The sequence below is a fragment of the Tasmannia lanceolata genome, unplaced genomic scaffold (genome assembly GCF_043159265.1).
Source record: "Tasmannia lanceolata isolate RefF3 unplaced genomic scaffold, GAP_Taslan_0.1 ptg000037l, whole genome shotgun sequence".
NCBI lineage: Eukaryota > Viridiplantae > Streptophyta > Magnoliopsida > Canellales > Winteraceae > Tasmannia > Tasmannia lanceolata.
The window spans coordinates 46,027,315-46,040,881 of NW_027518714.1; the positions used below are offsets into that span (position 1 = coordinate 46,027,315).

Genomic DNA, 13,567 nt, shown 5'->3' on the forward strand with positions numbered 1-13,567 from the left:
GTATAAAATTCTCACGTGTGCCAAAACGTGAAGGTAGAACTTTTATTCAATCTTTTTTAAAACTCACCCAAAAACATCCATACATTCTCCAAAAATAAACTCTAAACGCAAAATTCCTACAAAATAGAAATATGGTAAAGTATTAGCCTACAAACAAGGAAAGTCCATAAAAAAGAAAAAAATATCAACTAAAGTGAGCAAAATATTAGGAACTAGATAAAATGATTTCAAGATTACTGGAAATTATTTTCTCCGAATCCCGCAAGTTTCCAAAAAACTAAGGACTAGCTAAACGATTAGTAGTCAATGGAGTTAACCATCAATTAAGGTTAGAACTCGAGAAAGAAAATCTGAAACACTGGGTGAAGATCCAAAAAGCGACCTACAACTAGATCAATAGACTTTGTTAGCTAAAGTGGATTTACTTGGGATAATGTAGAGAAAAGAATTTGTTAATCAAGAAGTCTACAACACCAACATTGCGGTAGTACAATCTGAATGTACCATTAATTGATGGAAAAGAATTATGATATACATTCTTATAAATTTTCTCCATTTTGTTATAGGCTCGCAAAGAGTCAAGCAAATATTTTGGTGAGCGACATAAGTCGTATAAGAAGATGAATGAATTTTTGGGGAAAACTATACTGAACAATGGAATAAGAGTGACAAAGTCCTATAGTGCGTAGCCATGGGAAGATTTATGAAACCCATTAGATCATGTGGGGCTTGATGACATATTTTCTAATTAGATCCTTGAAGAGAGTCCTATGCTTACCACCGAGGTTCAGACTACATTCTTTGTTAGGTGAGGGTACGAGGGCTGGCATTTGCTGGATTATTATTAAAAATAGGCTATGATGGTTGACAATCTCTTAATTAATAACATTAGCCATTGAATTAGTGTCATTCTATCTGTATTGTTGTGACAAGTTTTGGGTATGCCTAGTTGGCTACTTTCTGGGCATTCGCCCATACTTCATAGCTTTAAGAGACATGAAATAACCAAATTTTGTGTTTCCCCTAACCCAAAGTACAACATCAAGAGAAATGAATGTCATTACTATAGATGAACATGGGTAAATTGGTGAATTCCAGAGGATTCTCAGCCCAGCTGAGCTGGGTGAGATGGTTATGAGCAGACTTTACATCTAGTTAGTAGATGTCAAGCTCCCTACAACTCTTTTATAGGTTTAATATAAAAGATAAGAAAAAAATCAAGAAAATCAAAGAAAAATGAGAGAAAAAGAAAGAAAGATGAGAGAAGCTTGGTGATTGGATTTAACTTGTGTAAATCAAAGGATTTTGAAAAGATTTGGTGAAAGGATTGAAATGGAGACGGAAAAGTGGAAGAAAACTTAAGGTAAAAAATTGAAATCCGAAAATTCCCTATTATTTGTAACTGATTGGATTGTTCTGAGATTTTTCGGCGAGAATTGGCCAAACTATTAAACATAAAAGTTGTAGATATTTTTCTGCAGATCCAAATTCATATAACATATTTGTAATTTAGTGAAGTATTGAATAACATATATAATTTATAAGATTTCAGTTTTAAAAAGGAATTAAAATGGTAATTGCTATGTTTTCCGGCCATCTCTGGTGTGATTTGGCCGGCGATTTGAACATAAGAATTGTTGGTATTAATATTTGGACTAACTTTTATGTTCGTGACTTTACCTAGTTTTGAGTTTATAAAGAGATACATTAAGTCTTAGATTTCAGTTAAGTATTAAACCCTCTTTTAAAGAACCAGATCTGAAAGGTGAGTTTTCCAGCCACCTCCAAAAAGATTTGGCCGGATGTTCAACATAAAAGTTGTTTGAAGTAATTTATCGAACAACTTTTGTGTTTTGTGATAAGTCCAGTTCCAAGTGGATAAAAAGTTATTTAAGCTTGAAGATTTCAGTATTCATAATAAACCTGAATTTATGTGTCTGATCAGAATTTTGAGTTTTTTCAGCCATCTCCAGTGAGATTTGGCCAAAGCATATAACTAGGAAGTTGTTAATATATTTATAATAAACAACATTTATGTTTACCACTTTGCTTGATTATAAGATTTTGTAGGTTAAAAATGAGTTATAATATTTTAGTTTTTACTTAAAACCCTCTTTTCAAATTTGATCGAAGAAGTCACTTTTTCGGCTATCTCCGGTGGGAAATGGCTGGAGTGGATAACTGTAAAGTTGTTGCTTAATGTACATATAATAACTGTTATGTTTGGTTCTAAGGCCAGTTCAAAAAGGATAGTAAGTTATGTGTATCTTAAGATTTCAGATTTCATGTAAAAAGGGCAGTTTAGTGTCTGATCAGAATTTTGTGTTTTCCGGCTATTTCCAATGAGAATTGGCTGGAGATGATAACTGGAAAGTTATTTCTTACTTTACATGTAACAACTTTTATGTGCAAGATATTCTGTGATTTTGTCATTTAAGATGTATAAAAGTATTTGCAAAATTCACACTTACGTTTTGAGTTTTGAATCCTGATTTTCCACTTCGAATGGGTTGTGCATGATACATATGACATGGGTTTGGCATTGATATGAGACTCCTAATATGTAGGATGGTAACAAGAGGAGAAAGAAAGAAGAAAGTGAGAGAAAAGGAAAAGGCAAAGTGTTTTCTGGTATGTAATTCAGTATCTTTCCGTGTGCATATTTTGTTATGCAAACTTAGTTAATAAAAGACATGAGTAATAAGAAAGTTATATATGTATTCCAGTAAGTGATCCAGTATCTTTTTTTGTGCATATTTTGTTACGCAAACCTAGTTAATAAAAGACATGATTGATAAGAAAGTTAAATATGTATTCCAATAAGTGATATAATATCTTTCAGTGTGCATATTTTGTTATGCAAACTAAGTGAATAAAAGACATGCTTGACAAGGATTGGATGAGATATAGTGTGTTTATATATATATATATATATATATATATATATATGTATATATATATATATATGTATATATATATATATATATGTGTGTGTGTGTGTGTGTGTGTGTGTGTGTATTCCACGTAAGTAATATAGTAGCTTTCTGTGTATCATTAGATGTTATGCAAATCAAATGATAAAGACATTGTTTTATGATTGATTGAATTTAGAATTACATATATGCATATACATGGGTAAATATACGTATAATTACATGTAATAATGTAATAGACACATTGACACTTGGAAAGTACATATATGTGTATTTATGGGGATATACATATATGTATAGAGATGAAACTATGATAAGTAAAATGACCTTCTGAGTATAATTATGAGCAATAATGACTACTAATAGTAACACGCACGAGTGCCAAGTTGATAACTTTGTGAGATCTTGATGATCTCATGTTTGTTGATAGCTCTGTGTAGCTTTGTGGTTTCTTTATAATCTGACATTAGTTTATGAATCCGTGTAGCTCTGTGAGATCTTGATGATCTCATGTTAGTTGATATCTCTGTGTAGCTCTGTGATTTCTTGATAATTTGATATTAGTTGAAGGATCTGTGTATCTCTGTGAGATCTTGACGATCTCATGATAGTTGATAGCTCTATGAGATCTTGATGATCTAAAATTAGTTGTAGTTCTGTGTAGCAATATGATATCTTGATAAAGTGATATTAATTGATAGCTCTTTGTAGCAATGTGATATTTTAATGATATGATCTTTGTTGATAGCTCTACGTAGTTCTGTAAGTAACCTAGTATCTTCCCGTATTTCTGTTTATGACTATCTATTAAGCCGGTGTATATATACATATGTTGTTCTGTATTAATATGTGAGCTTACTATGTTGGTATGAGATATCATAGTTAGCTTATGTATCAATATCAATTAGTATATGTTGGTATATATTTATCTCGCATATTCATCATACCATTCAACATGCATATGTGGGTTTCCTTCCTCAAGAGTGCTATGAGTTCTTTGCATTCTCACATACTTAGCCACACTAGCTAAGTTCTGTAAAAGATAAGGATTCTGAAAGCCTATGGGCGCCAATTATGTAAATGCTTGCAGGCTCTATAAAACAAGGTACTCCCATGGGACTCTTAGGTTGTGAGAAGATTCTGATTCTAATTCTGAGCATAAATATATACATATGGATCTGTTTGTGATTCTGATTTTGGTTGTGATTCTGATTCTGATTCTGGTTCTGATTGTGATTATGATTATGGTTCCGGTTCTGATTCTGATTCTGATTCCGGTTCTGCCATATTACTGTCCCAGTTCTGATATGATATATATAACCTTTTATTTACAGGGAAGTAGCAAGATTATGATATACTACTAGATTATTGTATTGTTTACAAGCTTTATGATTACGTGTTCGGTGTTTAGGTTATATTATTATGTGTGCATATTGGTTTTGAATATAAATCACATCTCTGGGTGTGTCTACGGGCTTTAAACATGAAAATATATCTGACAATGGTATGATATATATATATATATTATATATATATATATATATATATAGAGGAAAGTGTTTCTAGTCCGGCCGACTAGAGATCATTCTCTAGTCCGCCGACCAAAAACACATGGGTCCCACATATTTGGGTGATGCAAAGCATTCATTTGATGGGGCCTGACATGGAGACTGTGTCCCCAAGAAATTAGCTTCATAGGATCATCCCAACCCTATGATTTGTGGAGCTTAAAATGGACGGCTATAAACCGCCACAAATCTGTCCATTTTTTAACTCCACAAATCAAAGGGTTAAGAAGATCCTATGAAGCTGAATTTTTGTGGACATCCTATCTATGATGAGGCCTATCAAATGAATGCTTTAGATCACCACAAAATATGTGGGACCCATGTGTTTTTGGGTGGTGGACTAGAGAATGATCTCTAGTCGGCCGGACTAGAAACACTTTCCTCATATATATATATATATATATATGATACTATAACCAATAACAGATTATGATACACTGCTTGATTATTATTTTGCTTACTAGCTATATGCTAATATGCTCGATGTTGCACATTTCAGATCTTGAGTAGTTGCCCGTTCACGAGCCTTGCTGAGGCAGTGAGAGTGTGAACATATTACAGTGAGTATGGGCTTGTACATTATATTTATTTTCTATTTATGTATAGAACCTAAGAGGTTGTGTAAATGAAAGAGAGTTTCTTTTATTTCCTGTCTCTTAGTTATTTGTGGATATTATGTTTCTACCATGCTTATCTGAATGATTATTTGTTCTGAGGCCTTGCACGCTTGCGGGTTCGCCTAGCGAGTGTGCGACGCATGCTACATGCCCTGAGGGTCTGGGTTCAGGGCATGACAGGACAATCTCTCTAAGAAATGGAATCTTAGGTGAGAACTCCAACTGTTCATCATGAGTAACGATTTTTTCTATTTAAGTTCACTTGTCTGGAAGATTGTGCTCAAATTCTTGAAGCAGATTACTCGAATGCCCATGAAAAAATTGAACTTCACATCAGTTCCAGTTTGGAATCTTTTACCAGGTCTCCCCCTTCAATTTTGGAATCGAAAGGCCTTAGTAAAAATTGCTAGTGGTCTAAGCAATCTCCTCTACATGGACACACAAACTGCAGAAGCTTCAAGACTATGTTACACCAGTTTGTTCACAGAAGTGGAAGCAGATTCCCACCACCAGAGTCCATCACCATTTAAAATCCAGGTAGACTGGTCAACCAAAAAGTCAAGTACGAATGACGACCATCCTCGTGTTAGAGCTGCTATCGCCTACCGGAGCTTCAACCATTCATCAGAAGCTTGCCCAAACAAACAAATAGCGAGATACAATAATCAAATATCAGGAATGGCATCCCAAAAACCATGGACAAGTCGCAAAATCAAAGGAAGATGACCAAGCAAAAGGAGGCCCATCCCAAGAGATCAAAGAAACTCAAGTTATCCATAACAATATTATTAAGATGAACAATTACTTTGTCCTTAAAGATGCAGAGGATGACGAAGGCGACCAGAAAGATCAAGACTCCAAAGCATCTTCAGGGAGCTCGCTCAACTACCGATAATGAACTGAAAGAAAGTCCAATTCTAGATCTCCAAAGAACAAGCAAAGAGCGACCTCGGGATTCTACTGTCAGCTACTCTCCTGAAGAGAACAACTTGGAGGATGTAGCATGATAGGAGGTGAGAAGAAAGAAGTACTCTTCCATTCCTCAAAGAGGATCCCCCCTAATGTCGGTTAGAAATAGGGACAAACTACAAAAAACAGAGGACAAACCACTGAGGAAAAACAACCAAAAGTTGAGGAAGAGCCAAGAATCAGGAAGTTGAGTTAGAGGATGATAGACGTCCTTGAACATTAGGGGCATCAAGTTCGCTTAAGTATCTACTCAGAATCATTCATGAATGATAACAGGAAGTTGATCTTGATGAGCTTGAAATCTGTCTCTTCACCATCGGTTTGCTCATAGGACTCTAGTACTCTTGGATCATTTGAATCCTTTATTTTTCCTATCTAGTGTGTCTATTTGAAAAAACAAATGTTTTTTTATTGGTATGTCGCTTAATACCCCGTTTAAAAACTTTTACAACAAATAAAACTCCATTTTTTAGGCAAACATTTTAAACACTTTTTTTGGCCAAATTTCCAATTTTACCCCACCTTATTATAGAAATGACAAAATTTTAAACTCATTTTCTTATGTTTCCGTCTTTTTTGAACCAATACCGTATTAAATTCGAATTTTTATTGTCCCGTTTTTTTTGCCGAATCGCGTTTTGCTAACTACGGTCTCAAGGATAGAGATGATGATTATAAATTGGCGTGGGGATACCCTATGTCATAAAAAAAAGGGATATGGATGATGATTTTCATACTTAAACGTATCATCTTTCTTTCCATTTAATGAACCGGTAGGGGTCCATGCCAAACCCCAACTTACCGACAAAAAAAAAAAAGTTTTGGGTATGCAAGCATGTTTGATGGTTTTATTGCTGAAGGAAATTCTAAGCTCAATTTACTCGAGTTATCTTATACTAGCATACTGAAAAAATCAATGTATAGAAATGTTATTGATTTTTCTATCTCCATATGGCTGTAAAATGCACCCTTTGTGGGGTTTGTAGCGATGGCATGGATTGTTACATGCGTGCTACAAAATATTGGTGGCACCCACCATGTATGGGGCTATTCTAGGTTGAAGAATCATTTGTTCATAGCCTCAGCATGTGGTGAGGGGTCTATTATGTGGGTTCCACCACATGGATGAGTCCAGCGGTGGAGCTACATGTAGCATAAGGGGGGCAACTGCACCTGTTGAGTTGGGCCAAACTCCTTAATAGGCCAAACTCAATTGGGCCCAACCTTATGTATAATGCCCCCCTTATGATGCAGGGAGCGTAGAGCAGCAACACAAGATAGAGATGCAGCAACTAAAATAATCTCGTGGGGGTTTGAAAACCCATGCCACTGTTTGGAGAGAAACTCCTATATAACACGTAAAAGGAGCAAAGCTCCTTCACTCACATGAAAGAGCTAATGCTCTCTTCACAAGTGATGTCCCAAAAATAAACTTTATTCAATCTTTTCTTTCTTTCTTTCTTTCCTCATGCCATTACATTATATAGAGAGCCAAAACCTAAGAATAGCAACCCTAAATACTTGCCTAACCATTATTCTCAATCTTCTAACTAAAGCAATCCATATACTATATATAAAGCCTGAATCAGGGGTTAAAGTCATCCTCACTTTTTCGTTGTTTCTGTTCATGTCCCACACGATTGTTTTTCGAATTTCTCACTACTGCGATTGTGCAGGGATATTATTGTCATCTCATACCCATTTTGCCCCTCAAAGATACGTCCAAAGCTTGCCTATTTTGCCTCCTATCCCGTAAAATTTTCGCTTTCTAGCACCAATCTCCTCTTTACACTATTGTTTCATTCTACCGTTGAACTTCTTCCTTCTTTCTCTTACCCTAGGGTTTCAATATTTTTGTATGCTTCCTTTTTTATAATGATTCCTTCATTATCTTTACCTAGGCTTTCAACGATTTTTGAGCAAAAGGTATGAGTCTCTTTCTTCTTCCTCATTCTCCATTCTTCCTTTTTCTCCTTACCTAGGGTTTCAATATTTTTTGATATTTTTTTCTTTAATACTTCCTTCATTCTCTTTACCTAGGGTTTAAAAGTAACATCTGCTTCTTTCTTACTTTCTTTTCTTTATCTAGGGTTTCAGCAATTACAAGGATTTGTGGAAAAAACTTCTGCCTTTTAAACATTAAACAACAGCAAAATGTATGATTATTCCTCCTCCCTCCTCTCCCCTCGTGCTAACTTCTAGAAAATTTTCCTTTCCAAACCTTTCCCTAAGGCCTTGTTTGGATTGCAAGGAAAAACATTTCTGATGGAAAATAGAAATTTTTTCTTTTGATATGTTAAAAAAAAAAACATTTAGAAATCTTTTTCCTTTCCAACTTTTCCAATAAAATTACCGCAATTCAAATAGGGCCTAAAAATTCCACAAAAGTTAATATGAAATTTTCATAACCCACCTCTTCCCTGTGATTGCAATTCATTTTAAGTGCTATTAATATGATAATGGTTAAATTAGAGGGATATCATCATAAATTGGAGGCTCCTCTGCATAAAAGTTGATGGGGTTGGTTCAAGTTACACTTTTTTTTAAAGGTATTTCTAAGTTACATTTTTTAATGTGTAAAAAAAGTAGAAACTTTTAAAATATTTTCCCCTTCCAAACTTTGATTGTGAGAATCGATTTTCAGTCAAAAATTGGTTATTGGACTTAAAATCGAGCATAATTCCTCTAAATGAACCATGATCATATCATTTCCCTCGTAATTGTGGAAAGGAAAATTTTACCCAGAAAAAATTATGAATGCTTACATCGTGCGCGCGCGCACACACACATACTAAATGTACAGAAAAAGTACTAATTTGTACATTTTTAAAATTTATTGCCACGGATTTCGCTACTTAACTTAGCTTAGATTTCAGCTTTGATCATATTGTGATTAAAGGAAGGACAACCTCGATTTTTTTGTCTTCAACTTTTTAAGCTTCACATCCTTATTATTAGTTATTTTCTTACGCTGGCCTAGTGCTCTCAGCTTCTACTGAGAAATAATGTGCAAATATGCCTTAAAACTTTGAAATGTTCCAGATTTTTTTTGTTATTTGTAGGAATGTTAGCATAAAATGTGGTTGGTTAGTAATAAAATTTCAATAACGTTGAGTTGGGCATGTTGTGTACTTTGAAAATAATTCAACATTTGGAAAATTACTTTTGTAGGGTTCCTTGTAATTTGTAAGCTTGCACGACCCTTGTGTAGGACTTTTTGTGGTTGTTCTTTTCTGATGTCTTAAATATATGATTTGCCTTTTTTGTTTCTAAACAAAAAGACATGCCTTGAGATTTTCTCTTTTGTAATGATGATTCATCATCATGAGGGCATGTTTGAGATCATTGGGAGCGTCATGCCTGGGCCTTCTCTATCCCTCGTGGCAAAAATATTTGCTTGCACAATTGGTCAAAAAACATACAAACCCAATTACCATTGAGATCATTAGGAGCGCCATGTTTGGGCCTTCTCTATCCCTTCTGGCAGAAATATTTGCTTGCATGGTAAAAAAACATACAAAACCAAGCACCACATGTAATTTTCTTTTATTTTGTTTTTTCATTTATAGAGGAATAAATCTTAACAATCAACTATTTCAAAATGACCTGTTTTTTTTTTCCAATTTTTGAATGAATGTTCTGTACTGTATGTAAGATTCCAAAATCTTATCAATATGTAATTCTCAATTCGGTTTGGTCATGCCATTGAAAAAAATATATATTTGCTATCCAATCAATAAGTATCAACATGCATTTTTAAACAACTTGAATGGCTTAAACTAACATATTTATCAGAATTTTTGATTTTTTTCATGGCATGTGTTGAGTTGGGCTTTGTTGGGTTCTTAACTCGATTGTACTAATGGATTCTATGTGTCTTTTCTAATGGGTTTTGAATTTGGATTAAAAAAAGTTTTTTTTATTGAATGAGGTTTTGGGTCCCTTTTCTGTGTTGAATTTGGTACAGGTTGCAGTATCTGATTTATTTTCTCTTTTAGCCCATTCAATTTGGGGTAAATTGAATGTTCATGTCAATTTCTTTTTGGTAATTTTCTCAACGCATCTTTCATACGCCCTCCTAAATTATGGCCTAGCAAAATCCTCACATAGGCTTTTTTTTTACTTAGAGCTTCAATCCAGAATTATAATATTTACCTACAAGATACCTTTTCTTTCTCTGAGATGTTCACTATTTTCAATTTTTCATGTCTTCTGTGTTATTTAGGCCATGCATAGGTAGGAAAATATCAATCCCGTGCTCTTGCCTATAATATTCCTTGGAAAATTAACCCGTGCTCTTGCCAAACACGGGTGATTGTCAAATTAACCCACTTGCAAAAATATAATTAGATACCAAAGCTATTTCTTCTTTTTCGATGAAATCTTGAAACCTAACTATATCTGAAGTTCTCATCTATCTATGCTATTTGGTATAGAGTTGCAATTACTATATTTTGCAATCATTATATGTACTTAATGTGCACATTCAGTATCGATCTAATCCTATTAGTGAACTAACCGCACGTGCAACGACGTGCCTTTTTACTAGTATAAATAAAAAGTAGAAACATGACTAAAATATTCTTAAAATAGTAATATCGTAATATACCTATACCATATCCGTAAAATACCTATAACTTAGCCAAATCAAGTCCAAATCGTGTAAGGGAGATGATATTCGCCTCCCGTATAACGTGATTTGACGTCAAAAAGCGTTAAAGTTGCCCACTGTTCACATCAAATCACGTTGTAAGGGGGGCACATGTAGACCTGGCAAAAGCAACCCGTGCCCGCGGGTCGACCCGACCCACCCACAAATTTGCAGGCACGGGTCTAAGTTTTAGTGACCCGTCAAAATCTAACCCGCGGGTGATCCAACCCGCAAAAACACGGGTCGGGTCGGGTCAACCCGCGGGCACCCGCATTTTTACCGTATTTTTTAATTTTTTTTAAGAATGTTATCAGCACTACTGTTTTTTATGAGGGAACTCCTCACTTTATAAAAAGTACGGTATGGCCCGCACCATAGGATTATCCAAACCGTCCATTAGATGGGCCATAGCCTAAATAGGTTATGCCCCAAAATTATTTCCTTTGGTTGATTCTAACCCTCTGATCTATAGAGGGTTAGGATCAACCCTCTAACATTCAAATTGGAGGGTTAGGATCATCCTATGGAAATGATTTTTGGAGCATAGCCTATTTAGGCTATGGCCCATCTAATGGACGGTTTGGATCATCCTATGGTGTGGGCCATACTATACTTTTAATAAAGTGCGAGTGCGCTCATAAGAAACAGTAGTGTTTATAACATTTCCTTCTGTTTTTTATTTTATAAGAATTTGCTACCAAACTTCTCCTTGGGCAACTTCTCGGCATGTGGCCATCCGGGTGCAAAGATGCGCATAGCAAACAAAAAAAACAAAAAAAAGTAAAATGGCTAAAGTTATAAAGTTTTAAATGGAAAATTACCAAGAAATGGTTATAAAGTTGTAAAATTACGAAAAAATACCAATAAAATATAGAAAGTTATGACAATTACGGAAAAAAGAGATGCCGTCAAATCAAGAGAATTATTACAATCGCCATATTTGCGGGTGACCCGCGGGTTGACCCGTCCCACCCGAAGGCCGCGCGGGTCACCTAAATTCTGACCCGCAAAAAAGCGGGTCATTTCCTCACCCGACCCGTGGACCCGCACCCGCATCACCCGCGGGTTGACCCGGCCCGACCCACCCGTTTGCCAGGTCTAGGCGCATGTGTACTGCAAGGGGAGTGAAAATATCATCTCCCATCGCGTAATCTTGGGCTCTTTAAATAGGTAATAAAAAAACCTTTCAAAATACTAAAATAAGACCAAAAGAACAAGATTTGATGCCAAAAATTTACTACAAATAAAATAACGAAAATAGAAAAAATAAATAAAAAACTTGTTATACGCTATGCATTCTGCATCACCTTCTGTATAAATCTTGGCTCCGCCACCGAATGGGTCCACGACATATGGGACCCATAGGCCCTCTTCGTTGTGGAATTTGAGAATCAGTTTTGAGTCCAATACTGATTATTGGACTCAAAATTACACATGCAATTTTTTAATTTCTAGTCCAAGAATCAGTTCTAGACTCGGAATCAATTCTCAAAACCCAAAACGAATGGGCCTTGAGCACCTTATAAATGGTGTGGATCCAGCAGATATTAATTCAGCAACCAAATTGGGCCTATATGTGGTGCAAGGTCTACCATGTGAGTGCCCCACAATTGGTGTCCGGTGGATATTGGATTTATGCTTTCTCTTTATATCTCACTAACCAAAGTTAAGGTTTCTATGTTTTCGGTTTTTTCTTCAAACAAAATGCCCATTCCACCTAACCAAATGCAATATTTATGACCTTCTTACACCTCTTTATTTTCGCCTGACAACAAGCATCCTAAAAGTGAACTTTCCATGCATTTCCCTACGGCTGTACTACTTTGTTAACCATGTCACTCCACTTCATCATTTAGAAGCCTATCTGTATGGCCGCTCCATAGAATGATCCAAACCGTCCATTTCTTGGGCCACGATGTAAATAAGTTGTGCCCCAAAAATCACTTCCATAGGATGATCCTAACCCTATGATTGATAGAGGTTTTTGTAATGTGCAGTTCCTGTATAGATCGGAAGGTTATGATCATCTTCTAGAAATGATTTTTGGGGCGCACGTTATTTAAGATGTGGCCCAACAAGTGGATGATTGTGATCATTTTATGGAGTGATCGTACAATACTTTTTTGGAAAATGCTGGCCTCACTGTAGGCCATATAAAAGAAAAGTGATAAATCCACACCTTTTTATTACTTGGGACACCCAACGGCAATGTACGTAACAATCAAGCCCATTGAATCCTTCCGACGTAAAGTACATGAGCCCCTCTGCAGTTATTGATACAGTACGGCAATCAAGCCCATTGAATCCTTCTGGTGTAAAGTACATCACCCCCTTTGCAGTCATTGATACCCTGCTGCTGGGTGTCCCAAGTAATCAAAAGGGCGGATTTATCACTTCCTAATAAAAAATCTCTCATTTTTTTTATTTACATTTCTTTTCATGCTGGGTGTCCCAAGTAATCAAAAGGGCGGATTTATCACTTCCTAATAAAAAATCTCTCAATTTTTTTATTTACATTTCTTTTCATGCTGGGTGTCCCAAGTAATCAAAAGGCCGGATTTATCACTTCCTAATAAAAAATCTCTCATTTTTTTTATTTACATTTCTTTTCATAATTACATCTTACAGCTCATTTTGAAAAGTGTAAAACATAAGGAGAGGATAAATTCGCACCCCTGTAGGATGATCCGCACCCTTCTAACGTGAATTGTAGCAGGCTTAGGGGCGCGGATCATCCTACAGTGGGTGCGGATTTATCAGTAGGTGAGAATATCCTCTCCCTGTATAAATTGAAGGAGGCTCAAACAACCCCGAATGATGAAGAATAAA

At 35.6% G+C, this 13,567-nt stretch overlaps 1 long non-coding RNA gene across 1 annotated transcript; it reads left to right on the forward strand.

Annotated features, from left to right (window-relative positions):
• Positions 1 to 4,970: 4,970 nt before the first annotated feature.
• Positions 4,971 to 6,462, forward strand: LOC143859985 (uncharacterized). The gene is made up of 3 exons (XR_013239534.1): positions 4,971 to 5,061; positions 5,218 to 5,327; positions 5,480 to 6,462. It is a non-coding gene; the product is annotated as an uncharacterized LOC143859985 (long non-coding RNA).
• The last annotated feature ends 7,105 nt before the right edge of the window (positions 6,463 to 13,567 follow it).